Below are 27,279 nucleotides of genomic sequence, written 5' to 3'. Positions count from 1 at the left end.
GGCTCGATTCACAAAGCGGTGCTAACCCAGTTAGCATGCCTAAAAGACTTTAGGCATGATAACCATTGCACCATGCTGGTGAAAAGCCAGTTTAGGCGTGATAAGTTTAGGCGTGATAAGTTTAGGTGTGATAAGTTTAGGTGTGATAAGTTTAGGCATGCTAAGTTTAGATAAGTTTAGATCGCTTGCAAAGTCCCGCACGCAAAGCAGCGCCATTAAACTTTATACAAAGTGCACCAGTCTTTGCTAGCGTAAAACTTTTGATCAGCTGTGCACTGCGGTGCTAACGCAGTTGGCGCTTAAACTTAGCATGCCTAAACTTATCACACCTAAACTTATCATGCCTAAACTTATCACACCTAAACTTATCACTCCTAAACTTATCATGCCTAAACTGAGTTTAGGCATGATAAAGGGCTTTTCACCAGGGTGCTAACTGTTAGCACCGCTTTGTGAATCAAGCCCAGTGTGTTTTTAGGTTAACTAGTAAAGAGTACAAAAACAGGAAAAATTTGCGCTGCCTCACAGTCCACTAATAGTAAGGGGTAGTCCAGAGGGCAATTCTTGGCCTCGTAGCCACCACCGGCGTAGTTTATCGTCCTCAGTCAACCTCAGACAGAAGAAAAACAAGAGAAAAAGAATTCATCGCACAGCCTGTCAGTTCAACACTTGGTCCTCCACCAGCTAGGGCCCGTGTTGCACCATATTGAGATTGTTTAGTTGCAGTGAGCTGCATACGTGGAGGGATTGTTTCTGCTTTCCATGGAGGACCGCTCACCATAGAGTGCTGTTTGGCTGTCTATGACTGGGGCAGCATTTGATAAAGGTGAGCACGGTCCTGGGAGGTGGTAGCACACGTGTGTGGTCTAGAGGTGGCCCCCATAGATCCATACGCACGGTGATATAGTGACTATTGGGTCTGGTCCTATTTGAGTAATTACACTAGCAGCCTACGCAATGATATGTCCCTTTTTTTTGCTCTATAAACAACTGGAATTGTGAGTGATCCTACTGATCCGAAGCGAGGAGAAGCCAGGTCCTGGTGGTTACCTATATGCGCTGATTGCTGTCTGTGAGGTCTGGGCAGCTACAGCCAAAGGTGAGGGCGGTCCCTGCGGGTGGTGGAGCACAGGAAGAAGGTGTCACTCTCTAATTACCACACGGGCCCTAGCTGGTGGAGGACCAAGTGTTGAACTGACAGGCTGTGCGATGAATTCTTTTTCTCTTGTTTTTCTTCTGTCTGAGGTTGACTGAGGACGATAAACTACGCCGGTGGTGGCTACGAGGCCAAGAATTGCCCTCTGGACTACCCCTTACTATTAGTGGACTGTGAGGCAGCGCAAATTTTTCCTGTTTTTATAATTTACATGTTGGTGTGACATTTGAATTTGCAGCATACTCACTGTTTGGGAGGAAGGTGCAATAGGGGTGGAGCTCGCTAAGATACTCAATTTTTAGTAAAGAGTACAACTTGGCTAGAGGTCAAAGGGGGAAGGGCCCAAGTTAGAGCATATGCTTGAGAGAAAAAAAGTGAGTTTTGAGGGAACGTTTAAAGAATTCAAAGGATGGAGAGTGACGGATGTGTTGTGGAAGGGCTTTCCTGAGGAGGGGTGAAGCACGTGAGAAATCTTGTATACTTAAATGTGAGGAAGTGGTCCTAGAGGAGAACAGAAGAAGGTCGGAGATTGTGTTTGGGTTGGTATCTGGAAACTAGTGAGGAGATGTACACAGGAAATCAATTGTGGAGAGCTTTGCAGGTTACAGTTTGAAATGGATCCTCTTGGTAATTGGTTATGTAGACTGAATTCAGATCACGTTACATATATGTTCTACAATGTTCCCTGGACCATGACAGTCTTCCTAAGTAAACCAGACCTATTGTGTTAATTAGGCCAGATACATCCTCTGCTCTACAGAGGAGCCAATATCCACATGTATAATGGTCTATTGTATGGCAAGCCACAGTAAAAGCTTGATAAGGGACATTTCTCTTGCGTAAACTCTACCTGAGGAAAATCCACAAAGGACCATGTGATGTGACTGATGTCATGTGATCAGTTTGTAAGTTTCTGATTTGCTGGTTTCAGTCTTCAGCGATTACGTTCCGTTTCTTCAATATGGATGCTGTAACCTTAATACTCACGGGCAACTTTTTGGCCTGTCGCCAGCACACGTGAGCGTGTGCGCGACAGGCCGGCGACAGCTCGTCGCCAGGTCCCTCCGCATACACACGGCGGAGGGACCTGGCAACTGATGCGGCGGAAGCTGTCGCTGTTGCGCCTCCCCCTGCCGGAAGCCCAATGCATTACTTATCTTGTTGCTGTCGCTAGTCCGCATACTCACGCGGACTAGCAACAGTTGCGGCGGAGTTGCGGCGGCGACTGTCGCCAGGCGATTGAGCGGTTCAATCGCCCGGCGACATCAGCGACGAGCGACAGTTCGGGGTGCGCGCCCGTGCAACCCCGCATACTCACGGGCGACCTGTCGCTGCAACACGCGCGCGCCATTTGTTGCCTGTGAGTATGGGCCATAAGACAGAAGTGAGGTGCGACCACATCATAATGACCTGTCTCAGTAGGGCATTTATGTGAGAGAAACTGGCCAATCTCTAAGTTGATCCAGTAGCTCTGATGCATCTCCCATACAAGGTGGTGTCAGGAGGGCAGTTTGCCACTTTGCCTCCAGATGTGTTAAGTATTCTATCCCTACCCTTCTCTCTGGATTCTGTGCGGGATGCACCTGCAAACAAACCAGGGAAGTGTGTAGAACCTCCGCAGTGAACCCTCCTGGCCCATTAAGAGATGGGATGGAATTAAAAAAATGGCTTTGTAAGGATTGCATACAAATCATGCATTGCGCATCCAGAATCACACTTTATGAGCAATGCATGAACGCTGCAACCAAATGGAAATGTCACAGTTCAGGAAATAACTGAAATACAGAGGCAAGGAATAAATGAATGGGAGGTTATTTACAAAGGCAAGGAACATAAATAAAGAAACATAACCAGCAATGTACATAAACCTCATGCACAGCAATGGAAATAAATGGAAGAAAAGGACACTGAGAGCCCGATATGGTGCAGTATGCAAAATAAATGAGGTATATTAAGGTAAGTAATTATTATACTCACAAAAATGGGTCACCATTAGGCAACCACTGTAAATGCAGGTGAGGAGATTAGACCTGTCCTCACTCAGGATTAAGAAGTCGCTCTCTGTAGATCGGAAGATGAAAGGGGATAAAAACCCCTCCACCAGGGGTGGACACAGGAGAACAGAGGCGCCAACAGGATAAAACGTACTAAAAAGTTTAAAAATCTCAAAGGAGGAAGTGGTGCACTTACCTCCCAGAAGCAGACATGAAACTGTTGTTTATTCAAAACAGAAACATTTATTCATATACTCCAAATAGACAAAAGCAACGCGTTTCACAGGTACAATCCTGCTTCTTCAGGCAATAACGATAAGGAGTACACAACAGTGTTGTCTCTAGATCACGCTCAGCTCCTCTTCAGAGTTCTGAATGCATGCCTGGCTGCAGGGGCATAAAGAGATCATTTGCATATTCAATAATGATGCATTGTGGGAAACCACAGTTGCTCACTTACAGCTGAATTATGGCAAATATCTTCTGTTTTATCATGGCAAATTATACTCAGCGCTGCTTTTTAGTAGGAGGGCTTTTTGGTCTCTTTTATTCCCTATATCTTCCTAGTGGTTCTGAGTCACTATGAGCTGTCTGAGTATTATGCAATGTAAAGCAACCTGATAGAGTCAGAGACTACAGTGTTAATGTTGACAAAATCTGATGTTTCTGTGCAGAGAACCACCACAAAGCACTACACACATGACATTAAAAGGAACCTAAAGCTAGAGGGATATGGAGGCTACCATATTTATTTCCTTTTAAACAATGCAGGCTGCCTGGCTGTCCTGCTGATACTTCTCCACGCGTCAGTTTTTCTGCACGAGTTGTCCGACAGTTTTGCATTGCTGTCAATTGTTTTTCTGCATGTGAAAAATGCATAGAAGTGGTAACTAGCCCATTGATTAATATTGGTTGCAGTTACCTGTGCAGAAAATGCACAGAATAACTGACGAGTGGAGACAGGCCCTTAGCCACAGACCCAGAACAAGCATGCAGATCAGGTGCTCTAACTTAGGCAGGGTTCACACAAGACATAGCGTTTTAGATGTGTTTTGCGCGTTTTTCCTGTGTATTGTGTGCATTTTTATGCGTTTGCAAATCTAAAACGCATATGCGTTTTGTATGCGTTCCTTTAAACAAATTTATGCAAATCACTAGGCAGACAACAGTAAGCGGAAACACATCAGAAATCTTCAATTTTTAATTAAAAAGGCATTAAAAACGCATGCAAAACACAATGCATATGCGTTCCCATAGACTTCCATTATGTGTGTTTTGGCAGCCAGCCTGCATATTATGTGACACTACCAGAGTTCTGCTATGTGTGCACCTAGCCTTGAATCACCAACCTTTTGGTTAACAGCCAAATGCACTAACCAATTGTGCCACAAGGACTGTGTGTATGTCGTTGCTGCTAAATGGCTATCTGGGGTTTTCTTTGGACAACTGTTGAACACAAAAGGCAAGGCCATCCCTGGGTGGGCTTGAACCACCAACACTTTTAGTTAACAGCCAAATGCACTAACCAATTGTGCCACAGACACTGTGCACACAAGTGCTGCTAAATGGCTATCTAGGGTTCTCTTCGGACAACTGTTGAACACAAAAGGCAAGGCCGTCCCTAGCAGGAAGGGTTGCATGGCCACCTAGCTTTTCATCCTTCCCACCCTTGCCCTGGAATCTTCCAGTCTTCAAATTGCTGTCCTTTGCTGTGTGTGTTACACCGGCATCAACCAATGGGGCACATGATCTTTCTAAATCTGAAGTCTTGCATTGAATCTTGTAAGCAGTTTCACCATGTATCCCACTGCTTTCATGTAGCAAATTAGGCAAATAAGCAAGCTCATTTTTCTCTTGGGTATATCACAATGGTACATGCTAGGCTGGCTTTAGCATGTAGTGCTGTCGGTAGTATAGTGGTGAGGAGAGCTGCCTTCTAAGCATTTGACCTGGGTTCAATTCCTGGCCAATGTATGTGAGCTTGCTTTTGACAGCCTACAAATCCCTGGAAGACAAAATGAGAGAGAGAGAGAGAGAGAGAGAGAGAGAGAGAGAGAGAGAGAGAGAGAGAGAGAGAGAGAGAGAGAGAGAGAGAGAGAGAGAGAGGAGAATGGTGGTCCTGGTTCTTTTTGCTACTGACCTAGTAATCGGATATCTGGTAAATCCGCGGATATCCGGATCATGGGTGAAACGATCCACAGATAGTTATCCATATCGTATAGTGTAAAAAAGTTCGGATATCCGGGTTATCCGGATATCCGGAATCTGGATGAGCATCCCTGAATGTAAGCAATATTTAGAAATGTTTGATGAACTCTTTTTAAATGCTTATAATTGTCCTGAAGGAAACCGTGTTTATTTTTAGTTTTCTTCCCTCAGAACTGAATCTCCCCTTTAAATCGTTGCTTTTTGTAACAGATTACGACGTGATGATTTCAAAAAGTGTAATTTTCTGCCTAAGAGAACTCACAGAATTCTTATTTTTTTGCAGTTGGAGGTGGAGGTGTGACTGTACAGCCCTGAGACCCAGGAGGAGACACAGACAAGGGAAGCAGGGTGAGTTTTATCTGATTTGTGTCATGCAGAAAGTGTTACACTGTTTGGAAACTCCCCCCCTTGTATTGACACAGATACAGATAGGTTTCTCCTGATGCTGAGAATTTTCAGCCTGCTGCACTAACTGTTTTACCTGCAGCACCATCTAGTGGTAACATGTGGAGTTACCGGTACCTCAATATAAATTTGCCTTCCAAGAACAGAAGGTATTTGTAATACTACTGGTACATTATAACTCATATGTTGTAATTGTCTTCTAACAAGTACCAATAAAAAGAAACTTAAAAAAAATTGTACAGTTGTACAAATTCTCATAAGAAGTTCATTTCTCCCAGATTATAATGCACTAGAAATGTATGTTCTCCTATGTTGCTGTTACTTAAAGTAAGCAGCAAAAATGTAACAGATCTGACAAGATTTGGACTAGTCTGTCTCCTCATGTTTCTTTTTTTTTAATCTTCAAAAGCACTTACTGATCAGCAATTGCTCAGTCCAACTGCTTCTGTAAAGAATAAAGGATATACTGTGAATACCCCATGAGGAGATGGACTAGTCACCCAGTAGGGATCAGGATGCAATCAAATGGCTGGTGCATTGCAGGGCCGAGACTGTACAGATATGACCGTAGCTCGCAGGGGGAAGAGGACCGACAGAGAGGCGCGGGAGTGATGACACCCGGCAGGTGTGGTGACTGGGGAAGACTATGCTCTTGGAGTTGATTCGTGTGGGCTGATCGCTTGCTGAGGCATTGGGGTGAAGGGAGGGGGGGGGGGGGTGTTTGGTGTTCTACATATGTATTACACACACTAGATTCTTGGCAGGGGAGGTCCTTATTAGCTGAGTTTCATCTACCACATGCCTGAGGCCGGGTGCACACATGGCAGAAACGCTTGCGGAGCGGGAAACGCTGCATTTTATGCAACAATGTTAGTCTTTGGGACGTAGAAGAAGCTGCGTTTACATGCGTTTGTACAGTAAGCGTTCTGCAGACGCTGGTAGTGTTGCATATTATGCAGGCTGGCTGCCAAAACGCACATAATGAAAGTCTATGGTAACGCATATGCATTGCATTTTTAATTAAAAAGTAAAGATGTCTGAGATGTTTCCACTTCCTGTTGTCTTCCTAGTGATTTGCAAAAAAAAAAAGCATACAAAACGCATATGCGTTTTCCATTAGCGAACTGCAAACGCATTAAAATGCACGCAAAACGCATGAAAAACGCATCTGCGTAAAAAAAACGCCAACATCTACCCGGGTATTAGTCTTTCCTTTGTTCATTTAGCCTAGTTTATTAAGTTCTGTCTACTAGGATTGGGTAATGATTTTGCTCTATAACAATATAATATCTATCACAAAAGAAGCATATTTAAAAGTTATGAATAATCCAAATTTCAGTAAAATTATTGGATGTGACTTCTGAGGCCTTAGTAGGGCGTACGTTAAAAAGGGGCGCTGGGAAAAAAGGGCGCAGGGTTTTAAACGATAAGCATGGATAACGTTTAAAAATGTATTGTACTGTATTTCGTTTAAAATTAATGTTTTATAAAGTTATAAATCATTAAATAATGTGCATTAAATCGGCAATTGTAAAAACGTTAATCTTTCGTTTAAATAGTGAAACGTATAATAACGTTTAAAAAAAAATTACTAAGTAACCCTCCCTGTACCTACCCCTAACCCCTAGACCCCCCTGTTGATGCCTAAACCTAAGACCCCCCCTGTTGGTGCCTAAGTAACCCTCCCTGTACCTACCCCCAGGGCCGGATTTGTACTTTCCAGCACCCTAGGCTGGCTGTGACCAACCGCCCCCCCCCCCCCATTCTGTCCAACTCTGACTAGTTTGAACGCCCCCCTCTGTTTTGCTGCTTTGCCCTGTTCACAGAGGCGGGACAAGGTCCTCCAGCACCCAAGGCTGAGACACCAAAGTGCGCCCCTCCATCCCTCCCACCCCAGCCGTCACACACTGACTGCTATTAGAGTAAGAGGCACCCCAGGGCCCCCAACACCTTAATCTCTAGTTATCTGGCTTGTTGTCGCTTCCATGTATCTCCTTTTCTTATTTCTTTCTGCTTCAAACACAATTAGGAATGACAGCTGAATGAATTGTGCGCCCCCTCCTACACTGCGCCCTGAGGTTGGAGCCTCTCCAGCCTGTGCCTCGGCCCGGCCCTGCCCGTTCAACAAAGAAGCAGTGCATGCTCTGTCCACTCCATGTAATTTTGCGCTCCTGTCTGCATGCACAGCAGCCGATAGTGTTCTGGGCTTGCATACTTCAGAAATGATGCTCATGTATGAGCACTCAGCAGCACTTGTCAAGTACACATACCCATAACACTCCCTCGGCTCCTGTGCACATGCATACAGGAGTGCAAAATCACAAGGAGCCCCAGTGGACAGCGCTGCTTCTTTGTGCTCTGTGCGACTAGCTGTAGTCAGAGCCACAAACGGGACAGAGGAGTGCAATGGAGAGAAGCCCATCCAAAACAGAGACCAGGTAAGTAGAAGTTTCTGACACTACACACACTGGCATAGATGTAGTGTAATGCTAGGTACACATGATGCAATTTTCTGACAGATTTACTGTCAGGTCGATTATTTCCATCATGTCTGATCTAATTTCAATTTTTCGATCAATTTGCTGTTCACTTCTATGAAAAAACATTCAGAAAATTGATTGGAAAGCATATCGGACATGTTGGAAATAGTCGATGTGACAGTAAATCTGTCAGAAAATTGCATTGTGTGTACCCAGCATAAGCTCAGGTGTACTTTACACAGTGACAATTTAGCACTTAAGACAGATCTTAAAATCAGTCAGCAGGAAGTTTTGTAACAGAATAACACTTTTTATTGGCTAACCAAAAGAAAAACAGTGAGAGCCGTCTTCAGACTTGTGTACAAGATGTTAGGCACACAGCTATATATACAGTCAGCAGGAGATCCATTGATTGTTTTGTAAATGTAAATAAATGTAACACAGTTGTCATTCTGTTTCAAATCATCCTGCTTTCACTGATGGCTAACACAGTACTTTGCTGGCAAAAAATGCCAGGAAAGAGTTAAACTGTAGGACAAGGAATGTTGTTGTCATTCTCTAGGAGGAAAAAAAAAAGCCATAAATTTGACAAGTCTTAAGTCTTTAACAGCATTGACCTACTAGTAATAAAATAACATCAGTCAGCAAGGGGGAGAGCTGCTAATTCCTTCCCGTGAGTGAATGCGTGCTGCATGAAAAAAACTTATCCGAACTCAAGAGTTCTGCTACTTGAGCCGATATATTTTTCTTCTCACAGCAGATTGTTTGTCCCCTCTTATCATACAGGTAACAGCAGATTCTGACTGCCATAACACACACTTTGCACAAGTAAGAGAGATGCAGGGTGTGGTGATATATTGGGGTGCTGATAATGTTAAGGATAATAACAGAACATATTTCTGTCTTTTTTTCTGTCTACTGGGTAAAACCTCAGATGTGTATTGTGCTTGGTAGTAATTGGCCACCTGGCCAGAGTAATCTGAAGGATAATGTAAGTCTGCATGTAAATGTACATTACCTCTGCCCACATTGTCCAGCCGGGGAAACTGTGTGTACTGCTAATTAGCGGCCAATTGAGGAAGAATAGGCTGGTCGGCATGGCTTTTGAACTGGAATCAGCCATTGTCCCATCATACAAAGCAAGCTTGCCAAAGTGTTGGGGATGGGAAGCGGACACCTGAAGGTTGGAAATTTACATGGAAGGGGTTGGAAATTTCTACAGACTTTAAAAACGGAAGTGGAATTGCTTTGAAATCTGTAAGTGTAAACAGGATTACAGGCAAACTGCTACCTGTAACCAAAATTCGATCTTTTCATGGATGTGCTAAAATACACTTTAACCAAGGAAATAATGTGGAGGAAGCTTTTTGATGTCTGCAGAGTTCAATGGGTGACATTGTGTCCTGCCAAACTTCAAGAAGCTAAAACAGGAACCCCCTTTGAAGTGCATATCACAAGAAGGATTATGACAAGCGTTCGGTGATGTCACAAACGGGGAAACTGCATTAGTTCCTGGGGGCTGGACATTAAATGCCCCAGGGGACACTTCGGACTATTTAAGGTGGCCCAGGACAGCCACCAGGGTCTTCTCTCGGAGGTAGCGAATAGCTAGGGAGGATCGCGACTCCTGGTCGAAACGGCGTCCTCCCGTCAAACAACGTTCTAACCTAAGCTGGTAACGTTCTTTTTTTCCCCCGTTTATTTTTATGCAAATATCCGTGTGTGGTATCTTTGTAACTCTTAATTGTGTAACTTTTTTACTTTGTCTTTTTGTAATCTTTTTGTATATATTAAGTTCTGCATTGTTCTATGTTTTTCTAGAATATTAAATTATTATTTAATAAGTTTGACTTCTGCCGTACTAAACTAACACTCATAGCCTAGAAGAGACTGAAGTGTAACCGTGTATAAGTTCATGCCTAATTGTACGCTTGAGCAACACTACCGTATGAAATTGTAATTGCATTGTGTGTGGGGGCGTTTGTCATACGTTGGCCTAAGTGCGCAGCTGACCCAACGTACGAACAACGCCAGTGCGAGTAGCGACAGCAGAGTGGCTAACAGTATCGTTCGGAACGACTGTTAGTGGGTCTTTGCTTCACGACAGTGTAAGATTGCAACTGTGTGTGGGTGTGGGTGCGTGGCGTTCCCGTATTTGGCCTAAGCGCAAAGCTGACCCAAATACGAAAACGCAGATTGCGTATTGAGCACTCGATAGCTGAGTGAACGTGTCTAGCAACGCTAGTGGTGGCAGTGGGAAGTGTTTGAGGGGTTCCAGCCTTGTTTGTAGCTTAAATAAGGCTGTTCCCCGCTTAATCTGGTCAAACCCGCAGTCGGGAACCGTATACGCAGGCGTGCCGCGGGCCGGTTCCTGACACAGGGATCTCTGGAATTCAGGCAGACCAGAGCAAAGCAGGAGAGGTGATTTACTTTGACATGTGACCTCTTATCTCTCCAAGTCCTGCGCCCTGCTAATTTTTATCGCCCTAGGCCTTGGCCTCTGTGACCTTCCCAGAAATCCGGCCCTGCCAACAGGGGGGTCTTAGGTTTAGGCACCAACAGGGGGGTCTTAGGTTTAGGCACTAACAGGGGGGTCTAGGGGTTAGGGGTAGGCAGGGCCGGATTTCTGGGAAGGTCACAGAGGCCAAGGCCTAGGGCGATAAAAATTAGCAGGGCGCAGGACTTGGAGAGATAAGAGGTCACATGTCAAAGTAAATCACCTCTCCTGCTTGTGTGTTATAGCAGTCAGCATCTGCTGTCACCTGTATGATAAGAGGGGACAAACAATCTGCTGTGAGAAGAAAAATATATCGGCTCAAGTAGCAGAACTCTTGAGTTCGGATAAGTTTTTTTCATGCAGCACGCATTCACGGGCAGAAATTAGCAGCTCTCCCCCTCGCTGACTGATGTTATTTTATTACTAGTAGGTCAATGCTGTTAAAGACCTCAGACTTGTCAAATTTATGGCTTTTTTTTTTCCTCCTAGAGAATGACAACAACATTCTTTGTCCTACAGTTTAACTCTTTCCTGGCATTTTTTGCCAGCAAAGTACTGTGTTAGCCATCAGTGAAAGCAGGATGATTTGAAACAGAATGACAACTGTGTTACATTCATTTACATTTACAAAACAATCAATGGATCTCCTGCTGACTGTATATATAGCTGTGTGCCTAACATCTTGTACACAAGTCTGAAGACGGCTCTCACTGTTTTTCTTTTGGTTAGCCAATAAAAAGTGTTATTCTGTTACAAAACTTCCTGCTGACTGATTTTAAGATCTGTCTTAAGTGCTAAATTGTCACTGTGTAAAGTACACCTGAGCTTATGCTGGGTACACACAATGCAATTTTCTGACAGATTTACTGTCACATCGACTATTTCCAACATGTCCGATATGCTTTCCAATCAATTTTCTGAATGTTTTTTCATAGAAGTGAACAGCAAATTGATCGAAAAATTGAAATTAGATCAGACATGATGGAAATAATCGACCTGACAGTAAATCTGTCAGAAAATTGCATCATGTGTACCTAGCATTACACTACATCTATGCCAGTGTGTGTAGTGTCAGAAACTTCTACTTACCTGGTCTCTGTTTTGGATGAGCTTCTCTCCATTGCACTGCTCTGTCCCGTTTGTGGCTCTGACTACAGCTAGTCGCACAGAGGACAAAGAAGCAGCGCTGTCCACTGGGGCTCCTTGTGATTTTGCACTCCTGTATGCAGGTGCACAGGAGCCGAGGGAGTGTTATGGGTATGTGTACTTGACAAGTGCTGCTGAGTGCTCATACATGAGCATCATTTCTGAAGTATGCAAGCCCAGAACACTATCGCCTGCTGTGCATGCAGACAGGAGCGCAACATTACATGGAGTGGACAGAGCATGCACTGCTTCTTTGTTGAACGGGCAGGGCCGGGCCGAGGCACAGGCTGGAGAGGCTCCAACCTCAGGGCGCAGTGTAGGAGGGGGCGCACAATTCATTCAGCTGTCATTCCTAATTGTGTTTGAAGCAGAAAGAAATAAGAAAAGGAGATACATGGAAGCGACAACAAGCCAGATAACTAGAGATTAAGGTGTTGGGGGCCCTGGGGTGCCTCTTACTCTAATAGCAATCAGTGTGTGACGGCTGGGGTGGGAGGGATGGAGGGGCGCACTTTGGTGTCTCAGCCTTGGGTGCTGGAGGACCTTGTCCCGCCTCTGTGAACAGGGCAAAGCAGCAAAACAGAGGGGGGGGGGGGGGGGGGGGGCGTTCAAACTAGTCAGAGTTGGACAGAATGGGGGAGGGGGGCGGTTGGTCACAGCCAGCCTAGGGTGCTGGAAAGTACAAATCCGGCCCTGCCTGTTGGTGCCTAAAGCTAAGACCCCCTGTTGGTGCCTAAACCTAAGACCCCCCTGTTGGTGCCTAAACCTAAGACCCCCCTGTTGGCGCCTAAACCTAAGACCCCCCTGTTGGTGCCTAAACCTAAGACCCCCCTGTTGGTGCCTAAACCTAAGACCCCCCTGTTGGTGCCTAAACCTAAGACCCCCCTGTTGGTGCCTAAACCTAAGACCCCCCTGTTGGTGCCTAAACCTAAGACCCCCCTGTTAGTGCCTAAACCTAAGACCCCCTGTTGTTGCCTAAACCTAAGACCCTCCTTAGTGCTCACTGTATTGTGTGTAGAAATTTTTTTTTTAAAAACAGTAAGGGATAAAATATATTTCAATTTACATTACGTACTGATCGCTTTGTTTCGTGAGTAATAATGTTTTACAAACAGTAAGGGATAACATTTAAAATAATGTTTTATTGAAATAAGAAACGTAAATCATCACAAGCAGTTATAAAACATGAAAAATCTTCGGGCGCCGTTGGAAAACGTTATTATTCTCGGGCGCCCTTTTTTCCTGTTCGGCGCCCAGTAAACGATAATTATTATAGGAGTGAATGGCGGCGCCCGATTTGTCCATTAGCCTCCTGCGCCCTTTTTTACTGTTACCCTTAGTAGGGTGTCTACCCAGGCTCCAGAAGGAACGCCCCTGGTTGAACCTCTATTGCCTTTAAATTCTTCATAACCCATTACTTTTTAGAAAAAACGTAATTCCTCAGCACTTATTGAAAGATTATATTAGAGTACATGTCTCCTTTTCATTTAATATATTAATTCTATATTTGTTGTATTATGCTAATTTATTCATAACTTGTTATTCCTAGTGTTCATGAACGCTTACTTCTTGGTCCAGTATACTGAAATATTATATGCTTCAATGTATATGATTGTACTTATTTTGATGCTTATGGTCCTTTGTTATACCTTCTCCTGAAAACCTAATAAGAAAAATATTGAAACGAAAAAAAACCCAAATGCAAAATTCACCAAAAACTCTGTAAAAACGCCATAGCAAATCACAAATGCACCATCCTAAAACACTACTTTTTCAGACTATCATATGTGAACCCAGCCTTAGGCATAAGCAACATAGAGGAAAGCTCATGTATATTATTATTATTATTTATTGTATTTATAAATTGCCAACCTATTACGCAGCGCTGGACAATAAATATATACAATGATACAAGGATGACATACATAGGGTTATACACATAGAACAAAGTTATACATACAAATTGTACAAAATACATGATCATGCAATATGGGCTGGTTAGGTAGGCCCAGTAATACAAGTACAGGCTGTCATAGGACAGGAGCACATGATCCTGTAGATTACACTAGGGAGTGGAGGACCCTGCCAGAGGCTTACAATCTAAAGGGAGGGGTGGAAACACTAGGGGGGGCTGTTAAATATTCCTTAGAGAGTTACTGTGTGGTAGGAGGTGGGTAGGCCATCATAAAGAGGTGGGTTTTGAGGGCTTGCTTGAATGTGTTGAAAGAGGGAGCAAGTCTGATGGGTGGTGGAAGGGCATTCCAGAGGGTGGGGGCAGCTCTTGAGAAATCCTGCAGGCGGGCATTGGAGTGTGAAATGCGCGGGGTGGTGAGGCGAAGGTCGTTGGAGGAACGGAGGGGGCGACCTGGTGTATACTTGTGAAAAAGCTCCGAGATGTAGGTAGGGCATGTTTTGTGCACAGATTTATACGCCAGGCATAGAATCTTGAAACTTATCCTGAGACGGATAGGGAGCCAGTGCAGGGATTCACAAAGGGGAGATGTGGATGCAGAGCGGTGCGAAGAATGGATGAGTCTTGCAGCCGCGTTCATCACTAATTGAAGGGGGGCAGTGCGTTTCAGGGGGAGGCCAGAAAGGAGTGAGTTACAGTAATCAAGGCGGGAGATGATGAGGGCATGGATGAGCAGTTTGGTCGTGTCCGGGGTTAAGAATGGGCGGATCTTGGAGATATTACGGAGGTGGAAATTGCAGGCTCTTGTGATGTTTTGGATGTGTGGGATGAAGGAGAGGTCAGAGTCCAAGGTGACACCCAGGCAGCGGGCCTGGGAGGTAGGGAGAATGGTTGTGTTGTCGATTGTGAGGTGGAAACCTGGGATGGGTGCAGCAGCATGGGGTGGAAAGATCAGGAGCTCAGTTTTGTCTAGGTTAAGCTTTAGGAACCTAGCTGACATCCAGGAGGAAATTGCTGAGAGACACGAGGAGACCTTGTTTATGGTGGTGGCTGAGAGATCGGGGGTATGGAGGTAAATCTGAGTGTCATCTGCATAAAGGTGGTAATTGAAGCCCAGGGAGGAGATAAGCTTGCCAATTGAGGAAGTGTATATGGAGAAAAGAAGGGGGCCTAGAACAGAGCCCTGGGGGACCCCAACTGAAAGGGGGGCAGGAGTTGAGGAGGAGCCATTGAAGGAAGTGGTGAAGGAGCGATTGGATAGGTAGGAGGAGATCCAGGCCAAGGCAAGCCCATGGATGCCCATGGACTGTAGTGATTGGAGGAGGAGGGAGTGGTCAACAGTGTCAAATGCTGCAGAGAGGTCAAGGAGGAGCAGGATGGAATAACTGCCTTTGGCCTTGGCAAGGGTAAGGTCGTTGACCACCTTGGCGAGGGCTGTTTCAGTTGAGTGCGCAGGTCGGAATCCAGACTGTAGGGGGTCAAGTAGGGTATTGGTGTTGATGTATTGGGTAATGCGCTGGTGGACTAGGCGTTCGAGGAGTTTAGAAGCATAGGGAAGGAGGGAGATTGGGCGGTAATTTGAGGGTAGGGATGGGTCGAGTGAGGGTTTTTTCAGCAGGGGAAGCACAGTGGCCTGTTTGAATGCTTTGGGGAAGATGCCTGTGGAAAGGGAGAGATTGAACAAGGAGGTGAGGACTGGGGCCAGGTCAGGGAAGTGGGGACGAAGAGTATTCGCGGGTACCGGATCACGGGGAGAGGATGTGGGGGGGGGGAAGCCACTAGCAGCAGGCTGACTTCATCAATGGTGGCAGGAGCAAAAGAGGCGAGGGGTGGATGAGACAAGGGAGCCGCTGGGAGGGAAGGCAAGGGGAAAACCTGAGACGCATTGGTAAGGGAGGGATGGAGGAGGGAAATTTCATTGCGTATTGTTGCAATTTTAGTGGTGAAGTGGTTGGCAAGGTCATTGGCTGAGAGGGAGGAGCTGGGAGGGGGAGGAGTGGGGTTGAGGAGGGAATTGAAGGTAGCAAAAAGCTGTCGAGGGTTGGAAGCTTGGGTTACAATCAGTGCTGCAAAGTACCTTTGTTTAGCCTCAGAGAGGGCAGTGTGGAAGAGTAACAGTTTGGCCTTGTAATCTAGGAAGTCAGCATTGAGATGTGATTTCCTCCATTTCCGTTCGGCTGCTCGAGTTTCTTTCCTGAGGTTACGTGTGTGGGTGTTGTGCCAGGGTTGGGGGATGGGGGGCTTGATAGGGCGGAAGATTGAGGGGGCAGCTTGATCTAAAGCAGATGAGAGGGCAAGGTTATATTGTGCAGCCGCTTCATTGGGGCATGTTAGGGTGGGTAGGTGGGAGGAGAGGGAGAGAAGGGGACTTGCTAGGACATTTGGGCTGAGATTACGTAGGTCTCTCTGCCATCGACCAGGCTGAGGGGTGGGGAGAGAAGTTGTTGGTGGGGAGATAGTGAAGGTGAGGAGGTGATGGTCAGAGATAGGGAAAGGTGCGATGTCCAGGTTGCTGAGGGAGGTGGACTTTGAGAATATGAGGTCAAGAGTATGACCAGCGCGGTGGGTGGTGGAATTTGTGTGCTGAGAGAGACCAAGGGATTTGGTGAGGGAGAGTAGCTGCTTGGCAGCAGTGGAGATAGGCTCATCGATAGGCAAGTTGAAATCCCCGAGTATGATGGTGGGGAGGTCAGATGACAGGATGTGGGGGAGCCAGGAGGCCAGGTTGTCCAGGAAGAGTGAAGTTGGAGCAGATGGGGGGTGATATAGGACCACAATGATGGCTGGGAGAGGTTGGTACAGGCGGATTACATGGGCCTCGAAGGATGAGAAGTGCAGGGAAGGGGGCGGTGATAGGACCCTGAAGGTGCAGGGTGCGGAGAGAAGCAGACCCACTCCTCCTCCAGACCTGTTGTCAGGTCTGGGGGTGTGACTGAGATGCAGTCCCCCATAGGAGAGAGCAGCGGCTGCGGTACAGTCAGAGGGGGTGAGCCATGTCTCTGTGAGGGCAAGGAAGGTGAGGGATTTGGAGAGGAAGAGCTCATGGATGGATGTGAGCTTGTTGCGGACAGATCTGGCATTCCATAGACCACAAAACAGAGGGAGAGAGTGCCTGGGGGTTGTATGGATGGGAATGAGATTATTATGGTGTGGTCTGCGGATGCAAGAGGAGGAGTGTGGTGGGGCTGAAAGGGGGGTGGCTGGGAGTTTGGGGACCAGTGGGGGTCTAGGGATGGGTGGGTAGAGGATGGAGGGAGAAAGCACTGGGACCAGCTGGAGAAGCAGGTGGAGGAATAGCATGTGGTAGTGGTGGAGGGGTGGCAAAGGGTTGGTAGGAATATGGTGGATGTATAGTGCATATTACTCCAGGAGACATAGGTATGTGTACCATGTATTTTCAATTGTACAATTGTTTGTGATAGGGGTCCTTGTAGGTGGACACGATCTCCCATGATGCACAGGTTTTTTTTTAGTTAGGCAGGGAGTACACTGGACATAGCGTTTTGCCATGCAATCCCAGGGGTTCTGACAGTCTGCGTTTGACGTTGTGAAAGTAACACTAAGGCCTGGTCCAGGCATCCAATTTTGATTAGCCAATTCTACCACGTCCATGTAGTAGGAGGGTTTACCTATAAAATCCTTTCATAGTATTCAAAATCTGTTGGTCCTCCTACTACATAGAGGTGGTAAAATTGGACAGTGATGGGCCTATCAAAATTGCATGTGTGTATGCACCCCCTAGTGACACAGAGGCCTCAGCCAGAGAAGCAGACCCCCTAATGATAGAGAGACAGAGCAGGAGACCCCTTTAGTGACATAGAGACCCCAGTCATACCGGTTTTGGTCCCACACAGGCACTTCTAGCTACAACCAATTCTAGGCCCTCCTCCTGTCACCCACATGACACATCGGTTTAACAGACACGTGGGCACTAGGGGGAAAGTGGGGGGGTTACATTAATGTGCTCCAGTGACCACCAGTCTCTGCTGCATACGGATCTCACTGTGGTTTAAATGGGGACATTGCACAAGAGGCTCAGAGAAAGTGGTACAGCAAGTAGAGTGCCCCTTTTATTCATAGGGGCGCTCCAGACTCAGGCCTGGAATGACTGCGCTTACAAACGCCCCTGTCTCACAGTCTCCTGTAATCATGTTTCTGTATAAGTGACGTATGTTACTTTGTAGCATTTTGGTTTATTGTCTTACATTCCAAAAATAAAAATTTATTTTTCATCATTTATTTTAGCTACAAGCTTGTTTTCACAAATAAACATTCATTTTTTGTTGCACTCCATCTGTACCTCCACCTGGCTACGCTCTACGAGCAGAAAAGGGTGTCGCGCTGCTACAATAAACACGTCTCGGTATATTTCAGACTTGTTGCCTGATAATTAGATCCTGTTTTGTGAAACCATCTAATCTTTACTACAAGCCCGAGTTCCAAACAAATATTAGATTTTAGTTTATGATCGTTATGAGCCATAAATTACTTTTCTCCTATGTTGCTGTCACTTACAATAAGAGGCAGAAATCTGTCATTACGGACAGATTTTGGACTAGCCCATCTTCTCATAGGGGGGTTCTCAGGGGTTTCTTCATTTTTTTAAAAGCACTTAGTGAATGGCAGTTTCATTGTCCAACTGCCAAAATAGTGTGCAGCGAGCAGGAAAGCTGGCCAGCATCTTTGTATAAATCTTTTTCATGGAATGTCTTTATAAAGTATAAAGGCCATGCTGAGAATCCCCTATGGAGAGATAGACTAACCCAAAACCTGTTGGTTCTGTCAGATTTCTACTACCTACTGTGAGTGACAGCAACATAGGAGAAAAGTAATTTATGGCTCATTTTACTCTGGGAGAAATGTACTTCTTATTTGTATGTGTTTTAAATGTTAGGATTTCCGCGACAGTTCCTCTTTAAAGGGATACTTATATGAACTAAAAAAAACAGTTTTACTTACCCGGGGATTCTACCGGCCTTCTGCAATAGCCCTGTCAACATCCTCCGGTCCCCCACCACAGCTGAGTTTTGCTTTTGGCGACTGAGCCTGTCACCGGCCACTGCGCTTGTGTAGGCGCAGTACACAGAAATATCTACTGCACCGGCTGGCCGTTGGCCACAGGTTTGGTCGCGTAAAGCGAAAGAGAGCTGCGGTGGTGGACTGGAGGATTGTTGAGTGACGCTCAGAGGGCCAGTAGAAGCCCCAGGTAAGTAAAACTGCCTTTTTATAGTTCGCTTAAAGAGAACCTGTACTGAAAATAAAAAGTCACAATAACCATACACAGGGCATACTTACCTCCTGTGTAGTCTACTCCTCAATCTCTTTCTCCTCTCCTGTGTCCCATTTGTCCACTGTGATCAATGGAATTCTAAAAATGGCCATTACCCCCATAACAGCTTCCTGGTTAACACACTGTTAAACTGTAATATCACCCACTTGAGCCATAGGGAAACATGGACACTACCTTGCACATTCATTTGTGACCAGTGGCGTAGCTAAGGAGTTGTGGGCCCTGATGCAAGTTTTACAATGGGGCCCCCAAGCAATCTATACATAGCAATTGATATGGCGCACCAAAACCTGTCATATTCAAAGTATCTATAGAAGTGATTATTATGAGCACAGGACCTATACAGAGCTAATACTGCAGTTGAGGGAGAGCCCTTCAGGGCCCCTTTGGCCCAAGGGCCCCGATGCGGTGGCTACCTCTGCAACCCCTATTGCTACGCCCCTGTTTGTGACTGACAGCTGCTGATATATAACTGACAGCAACTGGTATATTTCAGTTCTGACAAAATATTGTCAGAACTGGAAGGGATCACTGTAAGAAGAAAATGGTGAGCCTCTGAGAGGAACTGACGGTGAGGTAAGTATGTAATATTCATTTGCAGCTACGTCATGTGTTTATTTTAAATAATTTTACTCGCTTCTAGGTTCCCTTTAAGTATCCCTTTAAGGGAAATTCAGGCGCCTGTGGCACCTGATAAAAAAGCATGTGTCTCTACTTCACACTAAGCAAACTGTGGGTACAAATGGTGGGCATCCAAATTTCCTTTAATTGCCAATTTTAACATGGGCACTTACAGGACCCCTCAAACTTCCTAGATATTTTTGGTCTATGGCCACTTTCAGGGAAATTCTATGTTCTCAATTTTTTTCTGTAGGCTTTAAATATTGTACTGTAGCTCCTAATATACAATCATTCAATGTCACTACAAATACTTGGCCCTAGATATATACCAGGGGCAAACCCAGGATGTTCAAGGGGGGAGAGGGGGGAATTCCTGAAAGGTTTCCCTCAGCCATGCACAATACAGTATAATGATATGGTAGGACATCATGCTGGGTACACATAATGCAATTTCTCATCCAACTGACAGGATCTGACAATTATTTCCTAAATGTCCGATCTGCTCCCGATCGACAACGGGATTGATCAGGAGCAGTTTGGATACAGATAATAATGAGGACAGCCGACATTGGTAATGAAGGGAAAAGTGAAGCATTCACACAGCAGGACACAGAGCTGTGCTCATACCTGACTCTGTGCTCTGTTTAGTTCCTGTACATATGCTGCTGCTGCTACATCCAAAGTCAACTGCAGCCGGTAAAGAAAGGTGGCGGCACATAGTACAGGCAGCACTACGGTGCTCTGAGCTGCAGGGAACCTGCAGCTATTCTGGTGTCTAAACTTGTGCCTGTCTTCAGACACTGCACCGGCCCTGGTCTGGGGGGGGGGGGGGGGGGGGGGGAGGGGGGGATTCTGGGCAGCTTCTTTAAATGATAGAGTACAAGGGGCAACCTTGCCTTACCTTAAAGAGAACCAGAGATGGGTTTGAAGAATATTATCTGCATACAGAGGCTGGATCTGCCTATACAGCCCAGCCTCTGTTGCTATCCCAAACCCCCCTAAGGTCCCCCTGCACTGTGCAATCCCTCATAAATCACAGCCACGCTGCTGACAAACAGCTTGTCAAATCTGGCTGTGTTTATCTCTATAGTGTCAGTCTGCTGCTCTCCCCGCCTCCTGCAGAACTCCAGTCCCCGCCTGCATCCCTTCCCTCCCTGCTGATTGGAGGGAAGGGACGGGGGCAGGGACCGGAGCTATGCAGGAGGTGGGGGAGCAGCTAAGACTGACACTACAGATGTAAACACAGCCTCACAGCACGGCTGTGATTTATGAGGGATTGCAGAGTGCAGGGGGACCTTAGTGGGGTTTGGGATAGCAACAGAGGCTGGGCTGTATAGGCAGATCCAGCCTCTGTATGCAGATAACATTCTTTAAACACACCTCGGGTTCTCTTTAAAGGGACTCAGAGCTGGATTAATTAAAACTTTTTATACATACCCGGGGCTTCCTCCAGCCCCTACCCACGGATCAATCCCACGCCGCCGTCCTCAGTCTTTCCGCATCTTCAGGAACCGGGTCCCTGCAAGATGTTATTGAGCAGAGACAATGAAACAGTAATAACTTAAAAAAAACTAGATTTAAGTATAAAATAAAACTGTGGGATATCTACAAAAGTGATTTTTAGGAGAAGGAGGATAGATACAATTGTTTTTCTCATCAGTTTATTTTCACCTCGGATGTCCTTTTAATACAGTAATAAATAAATAAATTCTAATGACTTTCAGAGTAGAGACTCTCCTGATCTAGGTCTGGATCTGCCTTCTAGCTGCAAAGTCTCACTTTACTTGTTGCGGCATCTCAGTTCTCCTCTGTCTTGATGTAATCTCAGCCATGAATTATTGATGAGCTCTGATTGGCCGGCAGCTCTGGTAACTTAGCACCTTTCTTTATACCCCCAGTGACTGCTCAGCATCACATTGTGGCCCTTTCTGGATATAAATAGATGCTGATTATGCGTCTGCACTCATGAGGGGGATACAGCCTCCCCACACACTTTGTGAAGTGGATAGTCTTGGCCTTTGTCCTAATGTATATTCTGCTGTCCCCGAAATACTCAGAACCCCCCCCCCCCACACACACACACACACAAAGAAGAAAAAGAGCTAAATTCATCTGTAGTTCTTACCAGGGCCATTTTCAACCAAAACTTTGCAGGCCTTTGTCTGGAGCGCTATTGGCTGTTAGGGCGCGTCTACAGTACTTGCTGACATGAGCAGTATGATCTCGATCTGCTCAGATGCCATTCCCCGCCTCCTTGGGGCTGGCCTCACTCAGTGTAAATAAGTGCTCCACCCCAGAACTCCTCCCAATCCAAAACCCTGCCCACGCCACACCCCTACCCAGTGTGGGAGGGTGCGATTGTCACCGGTCGCTTCACCCACGGGCTCCTGAGAGGTGCTGATGTGTGATCGGGAGGAAAAGGACTATACCTGCAGGAGAGGTCATTACTACAGCATCGCCCGCCTGTGACCCACCAGGAAGCAGGCACCAGTCAGGTCCACCAGACTCCAGGAGCATGTACGGCAGCAAGAGAGATGGCGGGGAGGGGGAGCAGCAGCTGCAACAGCATGGAGAAGTCAGTGTAGGAGGGAAAAAGAGGACTAAGCTGGATTAAACAAAAAAAGAAAAGGGCAGAAGTGATGTCATTTTGACATCTCAGGGAATTAGTGAAGATGGAAGCTGGCAGAAATATGATTTTCTCTTTTTCACATCACATTCCTCCTAAATCTGACAGGGAACACTAACAACAACAGGATAGGTAGGCTAAATAAGTATTCTCTCTTCCCACTTTAACCACTTATGAGTTTTCATACAGTATATCTACGCCCCACGAAGACTTCTTCTTAGCTCCAGGGGTGTTGATACACGTATCTCGCTGCGATCTTCACTGCACCCGCACGCTCCCGTGCTCGTTCACGTCGATGCCCGTAGACTTATCAGTGAATTCACTGATCAAAGTGCCTGTGGTCAATTATCACCAGCATCAGTAAGATGCCGGTGGTCATTGACAAAATGAAAGAAAAAACGAATACAAAGCATTTCCTGTGTACTTTTCACAGTTATATGCAACAACCAAAAAGAGAAAATACCAGGGAAAAATCGAATTTGACACTGAAGTCCAAAGGACAAGCCCTATAGATATATAAAAAAGTTTGTAACTTTATTAAATACTTTAAAAGTCTAAAAGAGGGGAACCCCACCGTTGTGGAGGTTCCACTGGGAAGGCCCTAAATAGGTGTATCAACCCCGTATACTGAGGAGGTCCTTGCTTATCCCCCTCAACTCCTGTGTGTCTGAAGGAGTGGGGTGTAGCTATCCCACAGTCGAGTTGAAAGAAGCGTCACCAGTCAATGGAAGCGGAATGTGGGCAAGGGTTATTACTCTATCAAAATGTAAGTCAGCCAAGCTGACAGACAGTAGTAAATCCCAAAAGGTGCTGCCTCACATCCACACCCAGAAATAAGGATGGATGGGACACAAAAGGTGCAAACAAGCGTGTACAGTGCTGTCCATAAACTTAGACATGGACATGTTTCACCAAAACGGCTTCCTCAGAAAGTGCTATACATTATACAGGTAGTCCCCAGTTAACAAACAAGATAGGGACTGTTGGTTTATTCTTAACCTGAATCTCTTCTTAAGTCAGAACATTGTGCCATTTCTGTCCCCTGTACCTCCTCTGTGCCTCCAGTGTCCTCCTCTGCATCTCATTTGTCCTCTGTACCTGCTTAAACAAGTGTAAAAGCCATTTTTTCTTTGAATTTTTTTTAATCGATTTTCTCAAATACTACAAATCCAATTTGAAAAGACATTTTCATGAGTTGATCCCATGGAAACACAGAATCCATGTCGTTTGTATCGGCGGGTCGTTCGTAAGTCGGGCATTCGTAAGTCGGGGACTACCTGTATACAATTGCTCTACAAACATAAATATCACACCACCAATTTACTAAATTCCCCCACCATCATATATAGCCCAAGCCGAGCTGACTATATATGATGATGGGGGGAATTTTGTAAATTGGTGGTGTGATATATATGTTTGTAGAGCAATTGTATATAATGTATAGCACTTTCTGAGGAAGCCGTTTAGGTGAAACATGTCCATGTCTAAGTTTATGGACAGCACTGTACACGTTTGTTTGCACCTTTTGTGTCACATCCACTAGCGTAACAATAGGGGAAGCAGCACCTGCCCCCGTGGGGGGGACCGGGGCCTCCCTGGGGCCCGCTCATGGTCGTTTTGGGGGGGCAGAAGGGGTCGCAGCATGAGGGGAGAGCTTTGCCTATCAGAGGGGAGGGGGGATGTCCCCTCCTCCCTCACCTCGGGCTCTCCCCTCTGCGCTCCCCTCCTGCATCTATGTAAGCGTCAACAGCAGCGTCAGCAGCTATAATTACCTCCATCCACCACAGAGGTTGCCGATCTGCAGCAAGGGCTTCACATTACTTCCTGTTAAAACAGGAAGTAATGTGAAAGTAATGTAAAACCCTTGCAGATCGGCGACCTCCGGTGGTGAATAGAGGTAATTATAGCTGCTACCGCCGCCGCTGCTTACACTTACATAGATGCAAGAGGGGGAGCGCAGTGGGGAGAGCCCGAGGTGAGGGGGGGGGACTGTCCCCCCTCCCCGCTGATGCACAAAGCTCTCCCCTCATGCTGCGACCCCTCCTGCCCCCCTAAAACGGCCATGAGCGGGCCCCAGGGTGGGGGTGGGGGGCCCGCTCAAATTTTTGCAGGGGGGCCCGGGGACTTCTAGTTACGCCCCTGGTCACATCCATCATTTCTGGGTGTGGATGTGAGGCAGCACCTTTTGGGATTTACTACTGTCTGTCAGCTTGGCTGACTTACATTTTGACAGAGTAATAACCCTTACCCACATTCCACTTCCATTGACTGGTGACGCTTCTTTCAATCCTACTGTGGGCTAGCTACACCCCACTCCTTCAGACACACAGGAGTGGAGGGGGATAAGCAAGGACCTCCACAGTTCAAACAGGTTTGATACACCTATTTAGGGGCTTCCCAGTGGAACCTCTACAACAGTTGCAAACTTTTTTATATACCTATAGGCCTTGTCCTTTGGACTTCAGTGATAAGTAGTTGTGAAGTTATTAGTGGATGACTGGGAGGAGTGCTGAATTGTGAACATTGCCTTGTTCATTAAAGTTAACCTCCGGACTAAAAATCTACTCCACAGCACTGAAAAGGCTTGGTGTTACTTTAACAGTTTCACAGCATCAGAACTTTGTTTTTCTTACCAAAGCATCATTTTTAGCTGCATTTTTAGCTAAGCTCCACCCATCAAAGAAAACTGCCCGGGCTTGTTTTCCCTGATGCTGTGCAAAGCATGATGGGATTTCCTATGTTGTTATTCACGTTGCCTAGCAACTGGGAGAGGTGATCAACACACAGGACAGTTGGAACTGTGTCTCATGCTCCCTGTCACATCCTTTCAACCAAAAAGATGGCTGCCCTCATGAAATCAAACATTTGCCTGTTCTTTTAAAACAGGGTGGGTAAGAGATTATATTACCTATCCATTTTAATTAACATAACTAATGTAACTTAATGACAGTATGTTTGTTTAGGCTGAAGTTCCTCTTGAAGAGGAACACCACTTGTAGTGTTCAAGTGGTTACGTTGGGAGTTCCAATTTAAATGTACTTTTTACACTGAATAAAATGCATTTTTCTGGCTTATTTTATTAGCATCTCTTATTTATATACAGTATTCTTTATCTCTTTTTCAGAAAACCCTCCTCACTGAAGTCTCAGCTGAGTTCCTTGATCAAAGAGCTTGCAATCCATGGATAGACTCGTGTTGAAGAGATATAAGCAATGACCTCTGCTGCTGCGTGCTGCATTAACTGTTTTGTTTTTCATGGACTTAAACTTCTTGATTTGTATTTAATTTATTGAACAATTCCACACTGGACAGGCTGACTTTTCCTATGGAGATCAAAGCAAACTTTCATTTTTTTTATTTAAATACCATCCATAGATCGTCTTTTAATTTATTGAAATATTTATTGAAAACATGTTTAGGTGCCATTCCTTTTCACTCCAGTTCTTTTTCATGGTTCCTTTCTTTCCTCATCTTATCTCAAGTCATTTCAAATAAAATAAAGAAAAAGTTTTGAATTCTGAAGTTTGTCATCACTCTAGTTTAAAGCCGTAGCAGAGAACTGATTTTGGTGTAGCCTCTGTCTGGACTCTTTGCTGGCATCCTCGCTATGATGGGCTTAGCGCCATAGGCCGGACTCAGAGCCCTATTACGACCATACAGGTCCCCAGGCGAAGCAGTGAATTTGCCTCCCCCCTCCCCAGTTGATTGGTTGAAAAGGTGCTCAGGCAGGCTGGACCTCAGAGAAGCAGGAAATTTGGGCGCCTGCAGTATATGGGCAATTTTGGTGCTGCCATCGTAACTATTGTTAATTACTGGCAACTGGACACCCAAGCACAATTTTGAGCACCCGGTAAAACATATCATTAATATTATCGTTAATCGTTTCTATTATCGTCTAAGTAGTGATGCTGGTATCTCCTGCAGCATGGATGGAGAGGCGTCAGGAAGGGTCGGGGGGAGGGTCAGTGGCTTTTAAGGCTTGGCGTCAGAAAGGGGGTTTGCATGCGTCCATTTCAAAAGGGCGCCTGGGAAAAGGGTGTCTGGTGTAGCCCATATATGTCAAATTCGGCTACAAAAAGGACACCTGATGTAGCCCATATGCCAACTTCAGCTACAAAGGGCGCGAGGTGTATACCATAGATGCCAAATTCGGCTACAAAGGGCGTCTGTTGTAGCCAGCCTGTATATGCCAAATTCGGCTACAAAGGGTGCCCGGTGTAGCTCATATGCCAAATTCGGCTACAAATGGAGCCTGGTGTAGCTGAAAAAGTTAGTTTTAAGGATGCTGTTATAGGCAAAATGTGTTGGGCTATAAAAGGGCCCTAGATATAGCTGAGAAAAGTGATTACTATGACCTAACATCTCCCTACTCTCACACAGAACCCTCCCCTGATGGTGCCTAACCCTAACCCCTCCCTGGTGGTGCCTAACCCTAACCCCTCCCTGGTGGTGCCTAACCCTAAGACAGCCCCTGGTGATTACTATGACCTAACTTCTTCCTACTCTCACACAGAACCTTAAGACCCCCCAGTACAGATGGCCCGAATGGTTCACCGGCAAACGGTTCCCGGCAAACTTCGATGGTTCGCAATAGCAGTGAACCAGGAACTTTTTTTCAAAAAAAGTTTGGTTCGCCCATAGACTTTAATGCCCGCCGACTTTAGCGGTTAATAGCAAAATCCCCTTACATAGTAAAAACACCAAATTTGCAGTGTATGTAGAGGAGGGCAGTGACTACAAGAGGAAACATTTTTTTTTTTTTTTTTAAAAAGACCTTATACTTTTTGATAAAATCGATTTTAAAGTTTCAAAGAAAAAAAGAGTCAATTCATTAAAAAGAACCGAATGATTCATGAACCGTTCGTATAGCTTAAGCTTAGAATGCGTCCTGAGCAGGACGCATAGCTGCCGGCTCCTGCTGTCTCTCCCCACCTGCCTTCACCT

General features: G+C 45.7%; 1 long non-coding RNA gene across 1 annotated transcript in view; it reads left to right on the top strand.

Annotated features, from left to right (window-relative positions):
* The window catches only part of LOC137561717 (uncharacterized), a 139,252-nt gene extending 113,395 nt beyond the window's left edge, over positions 1 to 25,857 (top strand). The window contains exons 2-3 of the long non-coding RNA XR_011030098.1: positions 5,642 to 5,706; positions 25,460 to 25,857. This is a non-coding gene — a long non-coding RNA (uncharacterized lncRNA). The remainder of the gene's footprint in view (positions 1 to 5,641; positions 5,707 to 25,459) is intronic.
* Positions 25,858 to 27,279: the final 1,422 nt, after the last annotated feature.

The sequence above is a fragment of the Hyperolius riggenbachi genome, chromosome 3 (assembly GCF_040937935.1).
Source record: "Hyperolius riggenbachi isolate aHypRig1 chromosome 3, aHypRig1.pri, whole genome shotgun sequence".
NCBI lineage: Eukaryota > Metazoa > Chordata > Amphibia > Anura > Hyperoliidae > Hyperolius > Hyperolius riggenbachi.
This window is presented reverse-complemented; position numbering and strand designations above follow the sequence as displayed.